We start from the raw sequence: 13,794 nt of genomic DNA on the forward strand, positions 1-13,794 counted from the left end.
AGCCCAACTCCGCCCCACTGAAACCTCCGGCCCTCTCCCCAATTAGACCCCCCAGCACATCGACCACGGCAAACAGCCTCCATCCTCACTGACCAAACCGCACCCCACCTACCCTGCGTCCTGCAGCAAGGTCCGTCAGGTGGCCCTCGGCCCCAGCCCCGGGTGGAAACGCAACCTATCTGCCCCGTGGAACAGCACACCCTCCACTCCTGGTCCCCCTGGCTATGCTTCCTCCAGGCCTTCATTTATTTTATTCTATTTATTGCCGAGGGTAATTGTCTGTGCGGCACCCCTGAATCAGTCGCCCTCGGCCATCCCGTATCAGCCACTGCAATCCCCCCTTCCCAACAGCGCCTGACCCCACGCCATGTGTGTGTTTGGGTGGGTCCCAGCACCCACAGAACTACACTCCAACCGGCCCCAGAAGGATGAAAGGCCCCTGCATGACAACCACCCAATTCATGCAAATGTCCCTTCCTGCAAGCCACCCCCCTTGCTCCTGCGCACCGCCGTACCCCAACCACTCTACCACCCTCACTCTACCGCTCTACCACCCTCACTCTACCGCTCTACCACCCTCACTCTAACACTCTGCCGCCCTCACTCTACCACCCTCACGCCCTCACTCTACCGCCCTCACTCTACCACTCTACCGCCCTCACACCCTCACTCTACCGCCCTCACTCTACCACTGTACCGCCCTCACTCTACCGCCCTCTCTACCGCCTTCACGCCCTCACTCTACCACCCTCACTCTACCACCCTCACTCTACCGCCCTAACTCTACCACTCTACCACCCTCACTCTACCTCCCTCACTCTACCACTCTACCGCCCTCACTCTACCACTCTACCGCCCTCACTCTACCGCCCTCACTCTACCACTCTACCGCCCTCACACCCTCACTCTACCGCCCTCACTCTACCACTGTACCGCCCTCACTCTACCGCCCTCTCTACCGCCTTCACGCCCTCACTCTACCACCCTCACTCTACCACCCTCACTCTACCGCCCTAACTCTACCACTCTACCACCCTCACTCTACCTCCCTCACTCTACCACTCTACCGCCCTCACTCTACCACTCTACCGCCCTCACTCTACCACTCTACCGCCCTCACTCTACCACTCTACCGCCCTCATGCCCTCACTCTACCGCCCTCACTCTACCACCCTCACTCTACCACTCACTCTACCGCCCTCATGCCCTCTCTACCACCCTCACGCCCTCTCTACCACCCTCACGCCCTCACTCTACCACCCTCACGCCCTCACTCTACCGCCCTAACTCTACCACTCTACTGCCCTCACTCTACCACTCTAGCGCCCTCATTCTACCGCCCTCACTCTACCACTCCACCGCCCTCACGCCTTCAATCTACTGCACTCACTCTACCACTCTACCGCCCTCACTCTACCGCCCTCACTCTACCGCCCTCACGCCCTCTCTACCGCACTCACTCTACCACTCTACCGCCCTCACACCCTCACTCTACCGCCCTCACTCTACCACTGTACCGCCCTCACTCTACCGCCCTCACTCTACCACTCTACCGCCTTCACGCCCTTACTCTACCACCCTCACTCTACCACCCTCACTCTACCGCCCTAACTCTACCACTCTACCTCCCTCACTCTACCACTCTACTGCCCTCACACCCTCACTCTACCGCCCTCACTCTACCGCCCTCACTCTACCACCCTACCGCCCTCATGCCCTCACTCTACCGCCCTCACTCTACCGCCCTCACTCTACCACCCTCACTCTACCACTCACTCTACCGCCCTCACGCCCTCTCTACCACCCTCACGCCCTCTCTACCACCCTCACGCCCTCACTCTACCACCCTCACGCCCTCACTCTACCGCCCTAACTCTACCACTCTACTGCCCTCACTCTACCACTCTAGCGCCCTCATGCCCTCACTCTACCGCCCTCACTCTGCCACTCCACCGCCCTCACGCCTTCAATCTACTCCACTCACTCTACCACTCTACCGCCCTCACACCCTCACTCTACTGCCCTCACTCTACTGCCCTCACTCTACCGCCCTCACTCTACCGCACTCACTCTACCACTCTACCGCCCTCACTCTACCACTCTGAGGCCCTCACGCTACCACCCTCCCTCTACCGGGCACACTATACCGCCCTCACTCTACCACTCTACCGCCCTCACTCTACCACTCTACTGCCCTCACTCTACCGCTCTACTGCCCTCACTCTACCGCTCTACTGCCCTCACTCTACCACCCTCAAGCCCTCACTCTACTGCCCTCACGCCCTCACTCTAACACTCTACTGCCCTCACACCCTCACTCTACCGCCCTCACTCTACCACTCTACCGCCCTCACTCTATCACTCTACCGCCCTCAGTCTATCACTCTACCGCCCTCACTCTATCACTCTACCGCCCTCACGTCCTCACTCTACCACCCTCACTCTACCACTCTGCCGCCCTCATGCCCTCACTCTACAACTAAAACACGCCCTCACTCTACTGCCCTCACTCTACCACTCTACTGCCCTCACGCCCTCACTCTACCACCCTCACTATACCACTCTATCGCCCTCATGCCCTCACTCTACAACTAAAACACGCCCTCACTCTACCGGCCTCACTCACTCTACCGGCCTCACTCACTCTACCGGCCTCACTCACTCTACCGGCCTCGCTCACTCTACCGTCCTCGCTCACTCTACCGCCCTCGCTCACTCTACCGCCCTCGCTCACTCTACCGCCCTCACTCACTCTACCGCCCTCCCTCACTCTACCGCCCTCCCTCTATCTATCGCCCTCCCTCTCTTCCACCCTCCTCCTCTTCCACCCTCCTCCTCCTCTAATTCCCTGTTCTCTTCCCTTCTGTGCTGATCTGCTGCTCTCTTCCACCCCACCTCCTTCTTTAACTCCCTGTTCTCTTTTGCTGTGCTGATCTGCTGCTCTCTTCCACCCACCTCCTTCTTTAACTCCCTTTTCTCTTCTTCTGTGCTAATCTGCTGCTCTTCCACCCGCCTCCTTCTTTAACTCCCTTTTCTCTTCTTCTGTGCTGATCTGCTGCTCTCTTCCACCCCACCTTCTTCTTTAACTCCCTGTTCTCTTCTCCTGTGCCGATCTGCTGTTCTCATCCACCCGCCTCCTTCTTTAACTCCCTGTTCTCTTCTCGTGTTCTGATCTGCTGCTCTCTTCTACCCCGCCTCCTTCTTTAACTCCCTGTTCTCTTCTCCTATGCTGATCTGCTGCTCTCTTCCACCCGCCTCCTTCTTTAACTCCCTGTTCACTTTTGCTGTGCTGATCTGCTGCTCTCTTCCACCCTCCTCCTTCTTTAACTCCCTTTTCTCTCCTGTGCTAATCTACGGTTCTCTTCCACCCATCTCCTTCTCTAATTCCCTGTTCTCTTCTCCCGTGCTGATCTGCTGCTCTCTTCCACCCTGCCTCCTTCTCTAACTCCCTGTTCTCTTCTCTTCTCCTGTGCTGATCTGCTGCTCTCTTCCACCGCCTCCTTCTCTAGCTCCCTGTTCTATTCTCCTGTGCCGATCTGCTGTTCTCTTCCACCCGCCTCCTTCTTTAACTCCCTGTTCTCTTCACCTGTGCTGATCTGCTGCTCTCTTCCACCCCACCTCCTTCTTTAACTCCCTGTTCTCTTCTCCTCTGCTGATCTGCTGCTCTTTCACCCGCCTCCTTCTTTAAATCCCTTTTCTCTTGCTAATCTGCTGTTCTCTTCCACCCGCCTCCATCTTTAACTCCCTGTTCTCTTCTCCTGTGCTGATCTGCTGCTCTCTTCCACCCGCCTCTTTCTCTAACTCCCTGTTCTCTTTTGCTGTGCTGATCTGCTGCTATCTTCCACCCACCTCCTTCTTTAACTCCCTGTTCTCTTCTCCTGTGCTAATCTACGGTTCTCTTCCACCCGCCTCTTTCTCGAACTCCCTGTTCTCTTCTCCTGTGCCAATCTGCTGTTCTCATCCACCCGCCTCCTTCTTTAACTCCCTGTTCTCTTCTCCTGTGCCGATCTGCTGTTCTCTTCCACCGCCTCCTTCTTTAACTCCCTGTTAACTTCTGCTGATCTGCTGCTCTCTTCCACCCCACCTCCTTCTTTAACTCCCTGTTCTCTTCTCTTGTGCTGATCTGTTCCTCTCTTCCACCCACCTCCTTCTGTAACTCCCTGTTCTCTTCTCTTCTCTCGTGCTGACCTGCTGCTCTTTTCCACCCTGCCTCCTTCTCTAACTCCCTGTTCTCATCTCTTGTGCTGATCTGCTGCTCTCTTCCACCCCACCTCCTTCTTTAACTCCCTGATCTCTTTTGCTGTGCTGATCTGCTGCTCTCTTCCACCTTACCTCCTTCTTTAACTCCCTGTTCTCTTTTGCTGTGCTGATCTGCTGCTCTCTTCCACTCGCCTCCTTCTTTAACTCCCTTTTCTCTTCTCCTGTGCTAATCTGCTGTTCGCTTCCACCCGCCTCTTCCTCGAACTCCCTGTTCTCTTCTCCTGTGCCGATCCGCTGTTCTCATCCACCCGCCTCCATCTTTAACTCCCTGTTCTCTTCTCCAGTGCTGATCTGCTGCTCTCTTCCACCCGCCTCTTTCTTTAACTCCCTGTTCTCGTTTGCTGTGCTGATCTGCTGCTCTCTTCCACCCACCTCCTTCTCTAATTCCCTGTTCTCTTCTCTTCTACCGTACTGATCTGCTGCTCTCTTTCACCGCCTCCTTCTCTAGCTCCCTGTTCTCTTCTCTTCTCCTGTGCCGATCTGCTGTTCTCTTCCACCCGCCTCCTTCTTTAACTCCCTGTTCTCTTCACCTGTGCTGATCTGCTGTTCTCTTCCACCCGCCTCTTTCTCTAACTCCCTGTTCTCTTCTCCTGTGCCGATCTGCTGTTCTCTTCCACCCGCCTCCTTCTTTAACTCCCTGTTCTCTTCTCCTGTGCTGATCTGCTGCTCTCTTCCACCCCGCCTCTTTCTCTAACTCCCTGTTCTCTTCTCCCGTGCTGATCTGCTGTTCCCTTCCACCGCCTCCTTCTATAACTCCCTGCTTTCTTCTCCTGTGCTGATCTGCTGCTCTCTTCCACATACATCCTTCTCTAACCGCACACACACGCACACACAAGCACACACACACACAAGCACACACACACACACACACACACACACACACACACATACAACCACACACACACACACAACCACACACAACCACACACAACCACACACACACAGTCTCACACAGTCTCCCACACAACCACACGCACACAACCACAAAACACAATCACACCCAACCACACACCCAACCACACACCCAACCACACACCCAACCACACACCCAACCACACACCCAACCACACACCCAACCACACACCCAACCACACACCCAACCACACACCCAACCACACACCCAACCACACACCCAACCACACACCCAACCACACACCCAACCACACACCCAACCACACATATACAACCACACACAACCACACACACAACCACACACACAACCACACACACATAACCACACACATCTATCTGTTGCCCTCACTCTATCTATCTGTCGCCCTGACTCTATCTATCTGTCGCCGTCACTCTCTATTTATCAATCTATCTATCTATCTGCCTCACTCTCTATTTATCAATCTATCTATCTGCCTCACTCTGTCTATCTGTCTGTCTATCTATCGCCCTCACTCTATCTATCTACCGCACCACCACAGCATCACTCAGGGGCACCACAGCATCACTCAGGGGCACCACAGCATCACTCAGGGGCACCACAGCATCACTCAGGGGCACCACAGCATCACTCAGGGGCACCACAGCATCACTCAGGGGCACCACAGCATCACTCAGGGGCACCACAGCGTCATTCAGGGGCACCACAGCGTCATTCAGGGGCACCACAGCGTCATTCAGGGGCACCACAGCGTCACTCAGGGGCACCACAGCGTCACTCAGGGGCACCACAGCGTCACTCAGGGGCACCACAGCGTCACTGAGGTGCACCACAGCGTCACTCAGGTGCACCACAGCGTCACTGAGGTGCACCACAGCGTCACTCAGGTGCACCACAGCGTCACTCAGGTGCACCACAGCGTCACTCAGGTGCACCACAGCGTCACTCAGGTGCACCACAACGTCACTCAGGGGTACCACAATGTCACTCAGGGGCACCACAACGTCACTCAGGGGCACCACAACATCACTATGCGCTACTACAGCATCACTGAACGCCACAGCATCACTCGTCGCCACCATAACATCACTCAGCGCCACCGCAGCATCAATCTGTGCAACTATTCAACAACTGGTTCAAATATGTTCTCACAATGTTTCAAGCTTTATTACAAATGTCACAAAAAGATGTTAATATTTCACTTCTGTTCTTGGATTTTCGCCACAAAAAAATACACTGAACATAATCTTCACAAAAGTTATTTACTAAAGTTTAAGCTATTGCCATTATAAATTACAATAACTTTTATTTAAGTGTTAGTAATTTACAAAAAATAAAAGCCATTGTTATTTGTAATATCAATACATCTAAGGCACGTAAATACAAAACATGTTGCATTACAAATGCTATAGGTTTCACATTTGCAAAAGTTAAAAGTATTGCCATTGTAAATGACAAAGCTATTAATTTCGCTATTTTCAAAACCAATACATAAATACAAAATTTGTCATTTACAAGACCAATAGCTCAAACTTTACTAATGCGAGACCTATTGCATTGCAAATGCTTGTTTATAGTAAGGCTGGCAAAAAAAACATTTTATGTTTGTCTAAAAGTGAAACTGTGTGTGCAAGAGAAATTGTAAAGGAAGGAGAGATGCCGCAAGTAGTGAGGTCATACATTATTTTGTTTTTCGGTTGTGATTGGTTGATGTTATTCTGCTGTGATAGTTCAGTTGTGTGAATGTCTTCAAGAATTAGAACTGTTACAGGATTGGAGGAAAGAAATATGACATTTGCGGAATGAAATCAAAACATTGAACTGATTAATCCTTTTGAGTTATGGCAGAGATGAAATGGTTTAAAGGTTTTAAGAATTTTTTGAGAGGTGATGTGACAATTCCAATAAGGGAAGGGGAAGAGTCACCACCAGCGGGTGCACTTGCACATTACATGACATCAAATTTAGGGATTACATTCATGTTTGTGAATTTGCCAATGCTGCAAGATTACTGGTACTTTGGAATTGAGAATTATTGACAGATTAAGGGAAATGGTTTGTGAAATAAAGCCAACACCTAGACCCACACAATTTGATGAATATATTGCTTGATGAGATTCTGACATAAGCAAAATAATGCAGTGATGAAAAAGAAATGAAACAGAAAAAGCTTAAGGAGGAATTTATGTTGGTCCAGACAAAGTCTGCTCAGAGATGTTTTCAGAATCCTTCTTTTGCAGGAAACCAAGAAGGCATGCAAGATAATGTTCCACAAACAGGAGTACAGGGTACTCAAGGAGGGCTTGATGTTCCACCAGGTAGAGGTGTTCCTCTTGATCCAGTTTCAGGTATGGATGCCTCACCAATGAAGTAAATGACTCCTTGCAATATTTATAACAGAGCCAGGCATTGGAAGCGGGAGTCTAAGTTTAATCCTGATGCTGCATATGGAAATGTGCAGATGCAGAGAGGAGTGCGGATGCAAAGTATGCCAGTACAACAAATGCAGATAGTTCCACAAATTATGGGAAATCCAAGATTTAATTTAAACCAGATGCAAAAGGCAAACTTAACCCTTTCCAAAAGCAAAATCAAGCTATGCTCCAACAATGCCCTGTTTTTTAAATTTACAGTTTTAGCTCCAACATTTCTCAATGACAGAGCATGAGGGGGGAGATAGATAAAGTGATTGGTGTAGTCTTATGGGTAGACTAGAGTTGTCCATTCGGAGAAGGTGAGGTGAATGCTTACCCCGTATCATTTTCTGATTGACACCAGTGCTACCAGATCCACTGTGAAAACAGCTGAAGTCCCTATCTGTAACAAAAATCCAACATGTAGGAGTTTCAAATTAACCAGTTTTTGAGAAAGTTCCAGTGAAAATAGGTTAATTTGAGAAAAGTCACCAATTTGTTGTTTGTGACTCAAGCTTTGTAAACCTAGAAGGAAAGATTTATTGTGCAAGTTACATTGCACAATTTAATGTACACTGGATGGTGTGGAAGTTCAGACTCATGATGGGGATGTAGAATTTAAAATGGCCCAACAAGAAACAGCTGTAGGATTGTTTCCAGTAATGGCAACTAAAGAATTATCTCTGATTTCAAAGACACAGTGAACCGAGAAGTATGGAACTTCACAGGAAAATATACTTGATAAATAAAATGTTTAGTGCCAGTTTGAGTCCCAATAAAAAGTGATGCAATATATCCAAGAATGCCCCCATTCAATTTGACACCAGGGACAGTTGCAGGAATCACACCCATAACTGAAGATGTGATGAGCAAAGGAGTTCTTGGGGAATTGATTGGGAGTCCATATAATTCTCCGATCAGGAGTTTATAGACTCACAATGGGAAGTACAGAATAGTGCAGGATCTTACAAAGATTAACTGCATAGTTGTTCCATTTTGTCCGGTGGTACTGAATCCAGCCTTGTTAATGTTAATGTTAAAATATTTATATAGCGCAACGTTCACCTGATCAGTTCCTTGGCGCCTCTGGGATTGAGCTCTGAGGCTGGGGGCTTAGGTGGAGTAGGCTTGCTGGAATAGCCACGTTGTAAGCAGCTTCCTAAAGTGAAAGTGCGAGTTAGTGGAACGGATTAAAAGAGGGAGGGAATTCCAAGTTTGGGGTGGAAGCGTGGAGAACCGGATACCGCCATATTTTAGATGCTTATATCTGGGGACGGTCAATAAATGTTGACCAGAGGAGCGGAGGGTACGGGAGGGAGTGTATTTCTTGATCCGATTGGAGATGAACCTTGGGCCTGTATCTGATAAGGCTTTATGCGTAATGCAACTGAGCTTGAAGATACTGCGTTGTTCCACAGGAAGCCAGTGCAGTTCTTTGAGCAGTGGTTGTATATGCTGGCGAGCCCGGAGTTGAAAAATCAGTCTGGCCGCCTGGTTCTGTATTAGTTGCAAGAGGTGCATCTGGTAAGCAGGAATACCTGCATACAGTGCGTTGGCATAATCTAGCCGCGAGATGATAAGCGCAAGAACGACCAGAGTTAGAGCTTCTGTTGATAAAAATCTTTTTATTTTTTTTATTTTCCGTAACATGAGGACGCAATCTGACACCACGGAGCTGATCTGAGGTTTCATCGATAGATCACTGCTGATCTTGACACCCAAGCTTTTTGCCGAAGAGACTGGGGTAGGAGGAGAGCCCAGGGCGGAAGGCCAGAAGCTGGCATTCCAGGGGTTAAGAGGCATGAGTGTCAGGGCCAACTCCGTCTTGTCAGGATTAAGTTTTAGTTGGTTAGTATTCATCCATGTACTAATGTAGGTCATGGTAGCCTGTAAGTAGGATTCTGATAGTCTCGTAGGTTGAACATTAAAAATAAGTTGCAGGTCATCTGCATAATTATAGACCAAGACTCCCATTTCCTTCAAAGCCGATATTAGGGGTTGCATGTATAGGTTGAATAGAAGGGGGGATAATGAGGAGCCCTGAGGGACTCCGCAGGAGAGCCGGCCTTTTTTTGAGCAAAAATTACCTAATCTGACTGATTGATGTCTATCTGTCAGGAAGGAGTGTACCCACCTCAGGGCCTGGCCTCCAGCGCCAGCGCTGCGGACACGGTCGATCAAGATGTTGTGATCGACCGTGTCAAAAGCGGCAGAAAGGTCGAGGAGGATCAGGGCCTGGGGGGAGGTGTGATGAGTCCCCGTGCGAAGCTCGTCCATGACCGTCACTAGGACCGCCTCGGTCGAATGGGCAGGCCTAAAGCTGGCCTGATGAGGGTCCAGATAATGGGACTCCTCAACAAAGGAACTCAAGCATTCCGCCACATGTGTCTCCAGGATCTTACTTAAGTAAGGTAGGAGGGATATTGGGCGATAATTACTCATCACTTGGGGGTCCACCCCAGGTTTCTTGAGGATGGGAAGGATCTCTGCACTTTTGAACGAGTCTGGGACCTTGCCACTGCAAATAGAGGAGTTGAGAAGAGATATGGGAGGGTCAGGGCAGGTGCCGAAAGCCTCGCGTAATATATGGGGAGGACCACTGTCCAGAGGAGAGCCAGATTTGACCCTGTTCATCAAGTTGGAGAAAGAGTCTAGGCTGATGGGGGGGAAATGATCCAGTCGGGGGGGGGGGGAATTTGGTCAGGCGAGGTAATTGGAATGGGTGTACTTGTTAAGGGGATGCTTGCTTTAATTATGACAATTTTTTCGAAGAAGTAGTTATTTAGCCTGTTGCACAATTCTTGAGAGTGCACTGGTTGTGCTGAGACTCTCTCCATCCCTGTCAGTTCGTCAACGATCGAAAAGATCTCTCTGGTTTTATTAGCAGAGTTCAAGATTTTTCTTGTGATGAACTCGGTTTTGCATTTAAGCACGGCGATTTTGTAATCCTTGAGAAGGGACAGATAGCTGGTTTTCAATTCGGGCTCATAGTTCCTTCGCCATTTTAGCTCAGCTTGACTGAGACTAAGTTTTTGTTCCTTTATGGCGGGAGAGCACCATTTTTGAGCATCATGAGACCTACGTGCTTTAATGTTTTTTTGAGGGGCAACCTTGTCACTGGCTTGTTCAAGCCAGGTGGCTAGGTTTTCCGCCTGGTTTGTGAGAGAGGTGGCTTGGGTCGATGGGGCAGTATTGATGAGGATTGTTTTAAAGGTCTCGATGCAGGCTTGGCCCCAGTTCCTCGCCTTCATGCTGCTGGGTCTGATTGTGGCAGGTATTGCCAAGCCTGCGAGCGTGCACCTGATTAAACAGTGATCTGACCAGGCGCAGGGAAGGATGGCAAGTTGAGTAATGTCTAGATTAGATGACCGGACTTGGTCTAGGGGTGTGACCTTTGTTATGCATGGGGGTATGTACATGCTGTAGGCAATTAAGATTGATCAGTAGGTCCGTGAAGTCGCGAGAAAGTGGGCTTTCATTTGTTTCGACTGGCCAGTAGTTGAAATCGCCCACGATCAACACTCTAGAGTGATTGATGACCAAATGGCCGATTAAATCGCCGAACTCCAGCGGATATGACGGCATGTACAGTGGAGGTCGATAAGCGCGATGCATGCCAGCGAGGAGAGATGCGTTTCCAATTTAATAATAAGTGTTTCCGTCTGAGCGATTTGTGTAGTTGTAAGTGCTATAAACTCTGTGTCTTTTGTGAATAATTGCGGCCACGCCCCCGCCCTTTTTGTCCGCATCCCTATCGACATGGAGAATGTAATAGGGAGCGGGAATGGCTGCTAGGATGTCCGGGGAGGAAACGTCACACAGCCAGGTTTCAGTCACTGTATTTAATTATGCAGATGATCTCCAGCTTATCTTTGATCTTTCTTCCTCTTCTCTCTCTGTTTCTAACTTTCAGTCCATTATGATTTTTATCAGGGACTGGATGAACCATAACCATCTTAAATTGAACCCGGAGAAAACCGAGCTGGTCCTCACGGGCGGTCCATCCAGTGCCTGGAACCCCCTCTTTTGGCCCCCCACTCTTGGTCCCGCCCCTACCCCTTCAGTCACGGTGAAAACATTGGGAGTGAAAATGAACAGTCATCTTACCCTTCACCCTCAAATCAGCTCCGTGGTCTCCTCTTGTTTCCTCACCCTTCGAACAATCCGTACCGTTTCCCGCTTCTTTTCTCCCCAGGCTCTTAAACTGATTATGGCCGCACTGGTAATCTCACGGCTAGACTACGCCAATGCCCTCTACAATGGCATCCCGGCATACAGTCTGCGGAGGCTCCAGATGGTGCAGAACCACGCGGCCCGGCTAATTTATGGCCTCCCACGCTACCATCATTCCTCACCCCTTCTCAGGGAGCTCCACTGGCTGCCTGTCAGGGAGCGCTCCCTTTTCAAGACCGCCTGTATGACCTTCCAGGCCCGGCAAGGCACTGCCCCGGCCTTCATCTCCTCGCTGATAAGCGAATATGTTCCCTCCAGAGAGCTTCGTTCCTCCTCTAAGTCTCTCCTCCAAATCCCACGTTTCAGGCGTAAAAAGTGGGGTGGCGCCAATTTTTCTACCTTGGCCCCCACTTTTTGGAACTCTCTGCCTGATCACCTACGTTTTGCTACCCACTATGTCTCTTTTCGAAGAGACCTCAAAACGTTCCTGTTTAAACAGGCTTTTTCGGTATAAATTCACTCAACCCTGTAATCCTCAGAAATCGGACCTTCCTGCTAGCGCCAAGAAACCGTACGGTGGACGATGCGCTCTATAAATGTTTTAAATTAGAAATTAGTCAAGAATAGAATATCCGGCCTGTTCAGCTCAATCAGGGAGAATATCTCTAGCTGGTGCTTGCCAAGGGAGCGAGTGTTAAGGTAATATATTGTAAGTTCGTCTCTTTTATTGTCGGACATATCCGAAGTCGATTCTAGGACAATGTCGCAATGCAGGTCAGTGCGGGCAGGAGATGCCCTCCCTGGCCAAGGGATGTCGGAGATGACTGGGCTAAGATCGGGGGGCAGAAGGCCATATTGCTCCAGTCGGTGTAGCTGAGCGGTGACTAGCCCATAATTGCTACGAAGTGCTTTTAGCTGGGTAGCCATATAAGTCAATGGCCGAGCATAGTGACCTGCCCCTTGCCCCGACCTGGCGAGGATGGGCGCAGACGGGCTTGCCTTTGGCGCGCCACCGGCGCGCCCGCTGCGCACGTCCACTGCGCGACAGCCAGCACATCCGTTTTATGGGGAGAGGAGCCTTTTAGCACTAGACCGCTCACACGTGGCCCCGCCGGAAGTGTGGGAAAAGAGAAAGACAGCAAGAGACCTCCCTCCACAACAATCGAGCCAAGCTCGCGGTGGAATGGGGAGGTAAGAAGAGAGCTGAGGGGTTAGGCAATTCTTAAATCAATTCCCCATATTCCCCAAAGTGCAAATGAGCAAGTAATTAAAAGTACGAGTAAAAACACAATTAGCAGCAACACAGTTTTAAAATCACAGTGCACTAACGTCTAAATCACGTTAGCCTGCTCCAAGGAAGCCTGCCAGAAGGGTAGAGCATGTCACCTTCATACTTTTTTCAAATTCTGTGCACTGCAGAATGGTTTACTGTAATTGAACAGTTATTTTCTCAGTCCCATTACATGAGGATAGTTAGTACCTATTCCTATTTGTCTTTCAGCATGGAGATTCTGCATGGTATACATAAAGTATATCTATTTTCAACCAGATCTTGAAAATCTGGAGTTATTGCAGATGATCTGCAAGTCAGTTCTTGTGCAGTATATTGAGGACCTACTTGTGGCATCAGAAATATGAGTAGCTTGTAAGCATGAAATAGTTGCACTTTGGAACCTTTTTGCTAAGAATGAATACAAGGTGTCTCCAGGTAAACTGCAGTACTCTCAAAAAGAAATTGAATATCTGGGACACATAATTGAAAAAGTAGCAAGAAAGGTGTAAACAGAGAGAGTGTAAGCAAATCTTCCAATGAATCCAAATCGAACTCCGAGAAGTTAGGATGCTTTTGGGAATGGTTGGCAACTGTAAACAGTAGATAATGAAATTTCCCTAGTGGCTAAGCTTTTACTGATGTTTGATACTCATCTATGGAACAGTGATTACTTGAAAGCCTTCCTAGAGCTGAAATAAAGTATTTTGTATTCTCTGGCACTACAAATGCCAGATTACAGTAAAGGTGTTACATTATTTTGTAGTGAGAGGGAAGGCTTCACT

This window comes from Lissotriton helveticus, chromosome 12 (assembly GCF_964261635.1).
Source record: "Lissotriton helveticus chromosome 12, aLisHel1.1, whole genome shotgun sequence".
NCBI lineage: Eukaryota > Metazoa > Chordata > Amphibia > Caudata > Salamandridae > Lissotriton > Lissotriton helveticus.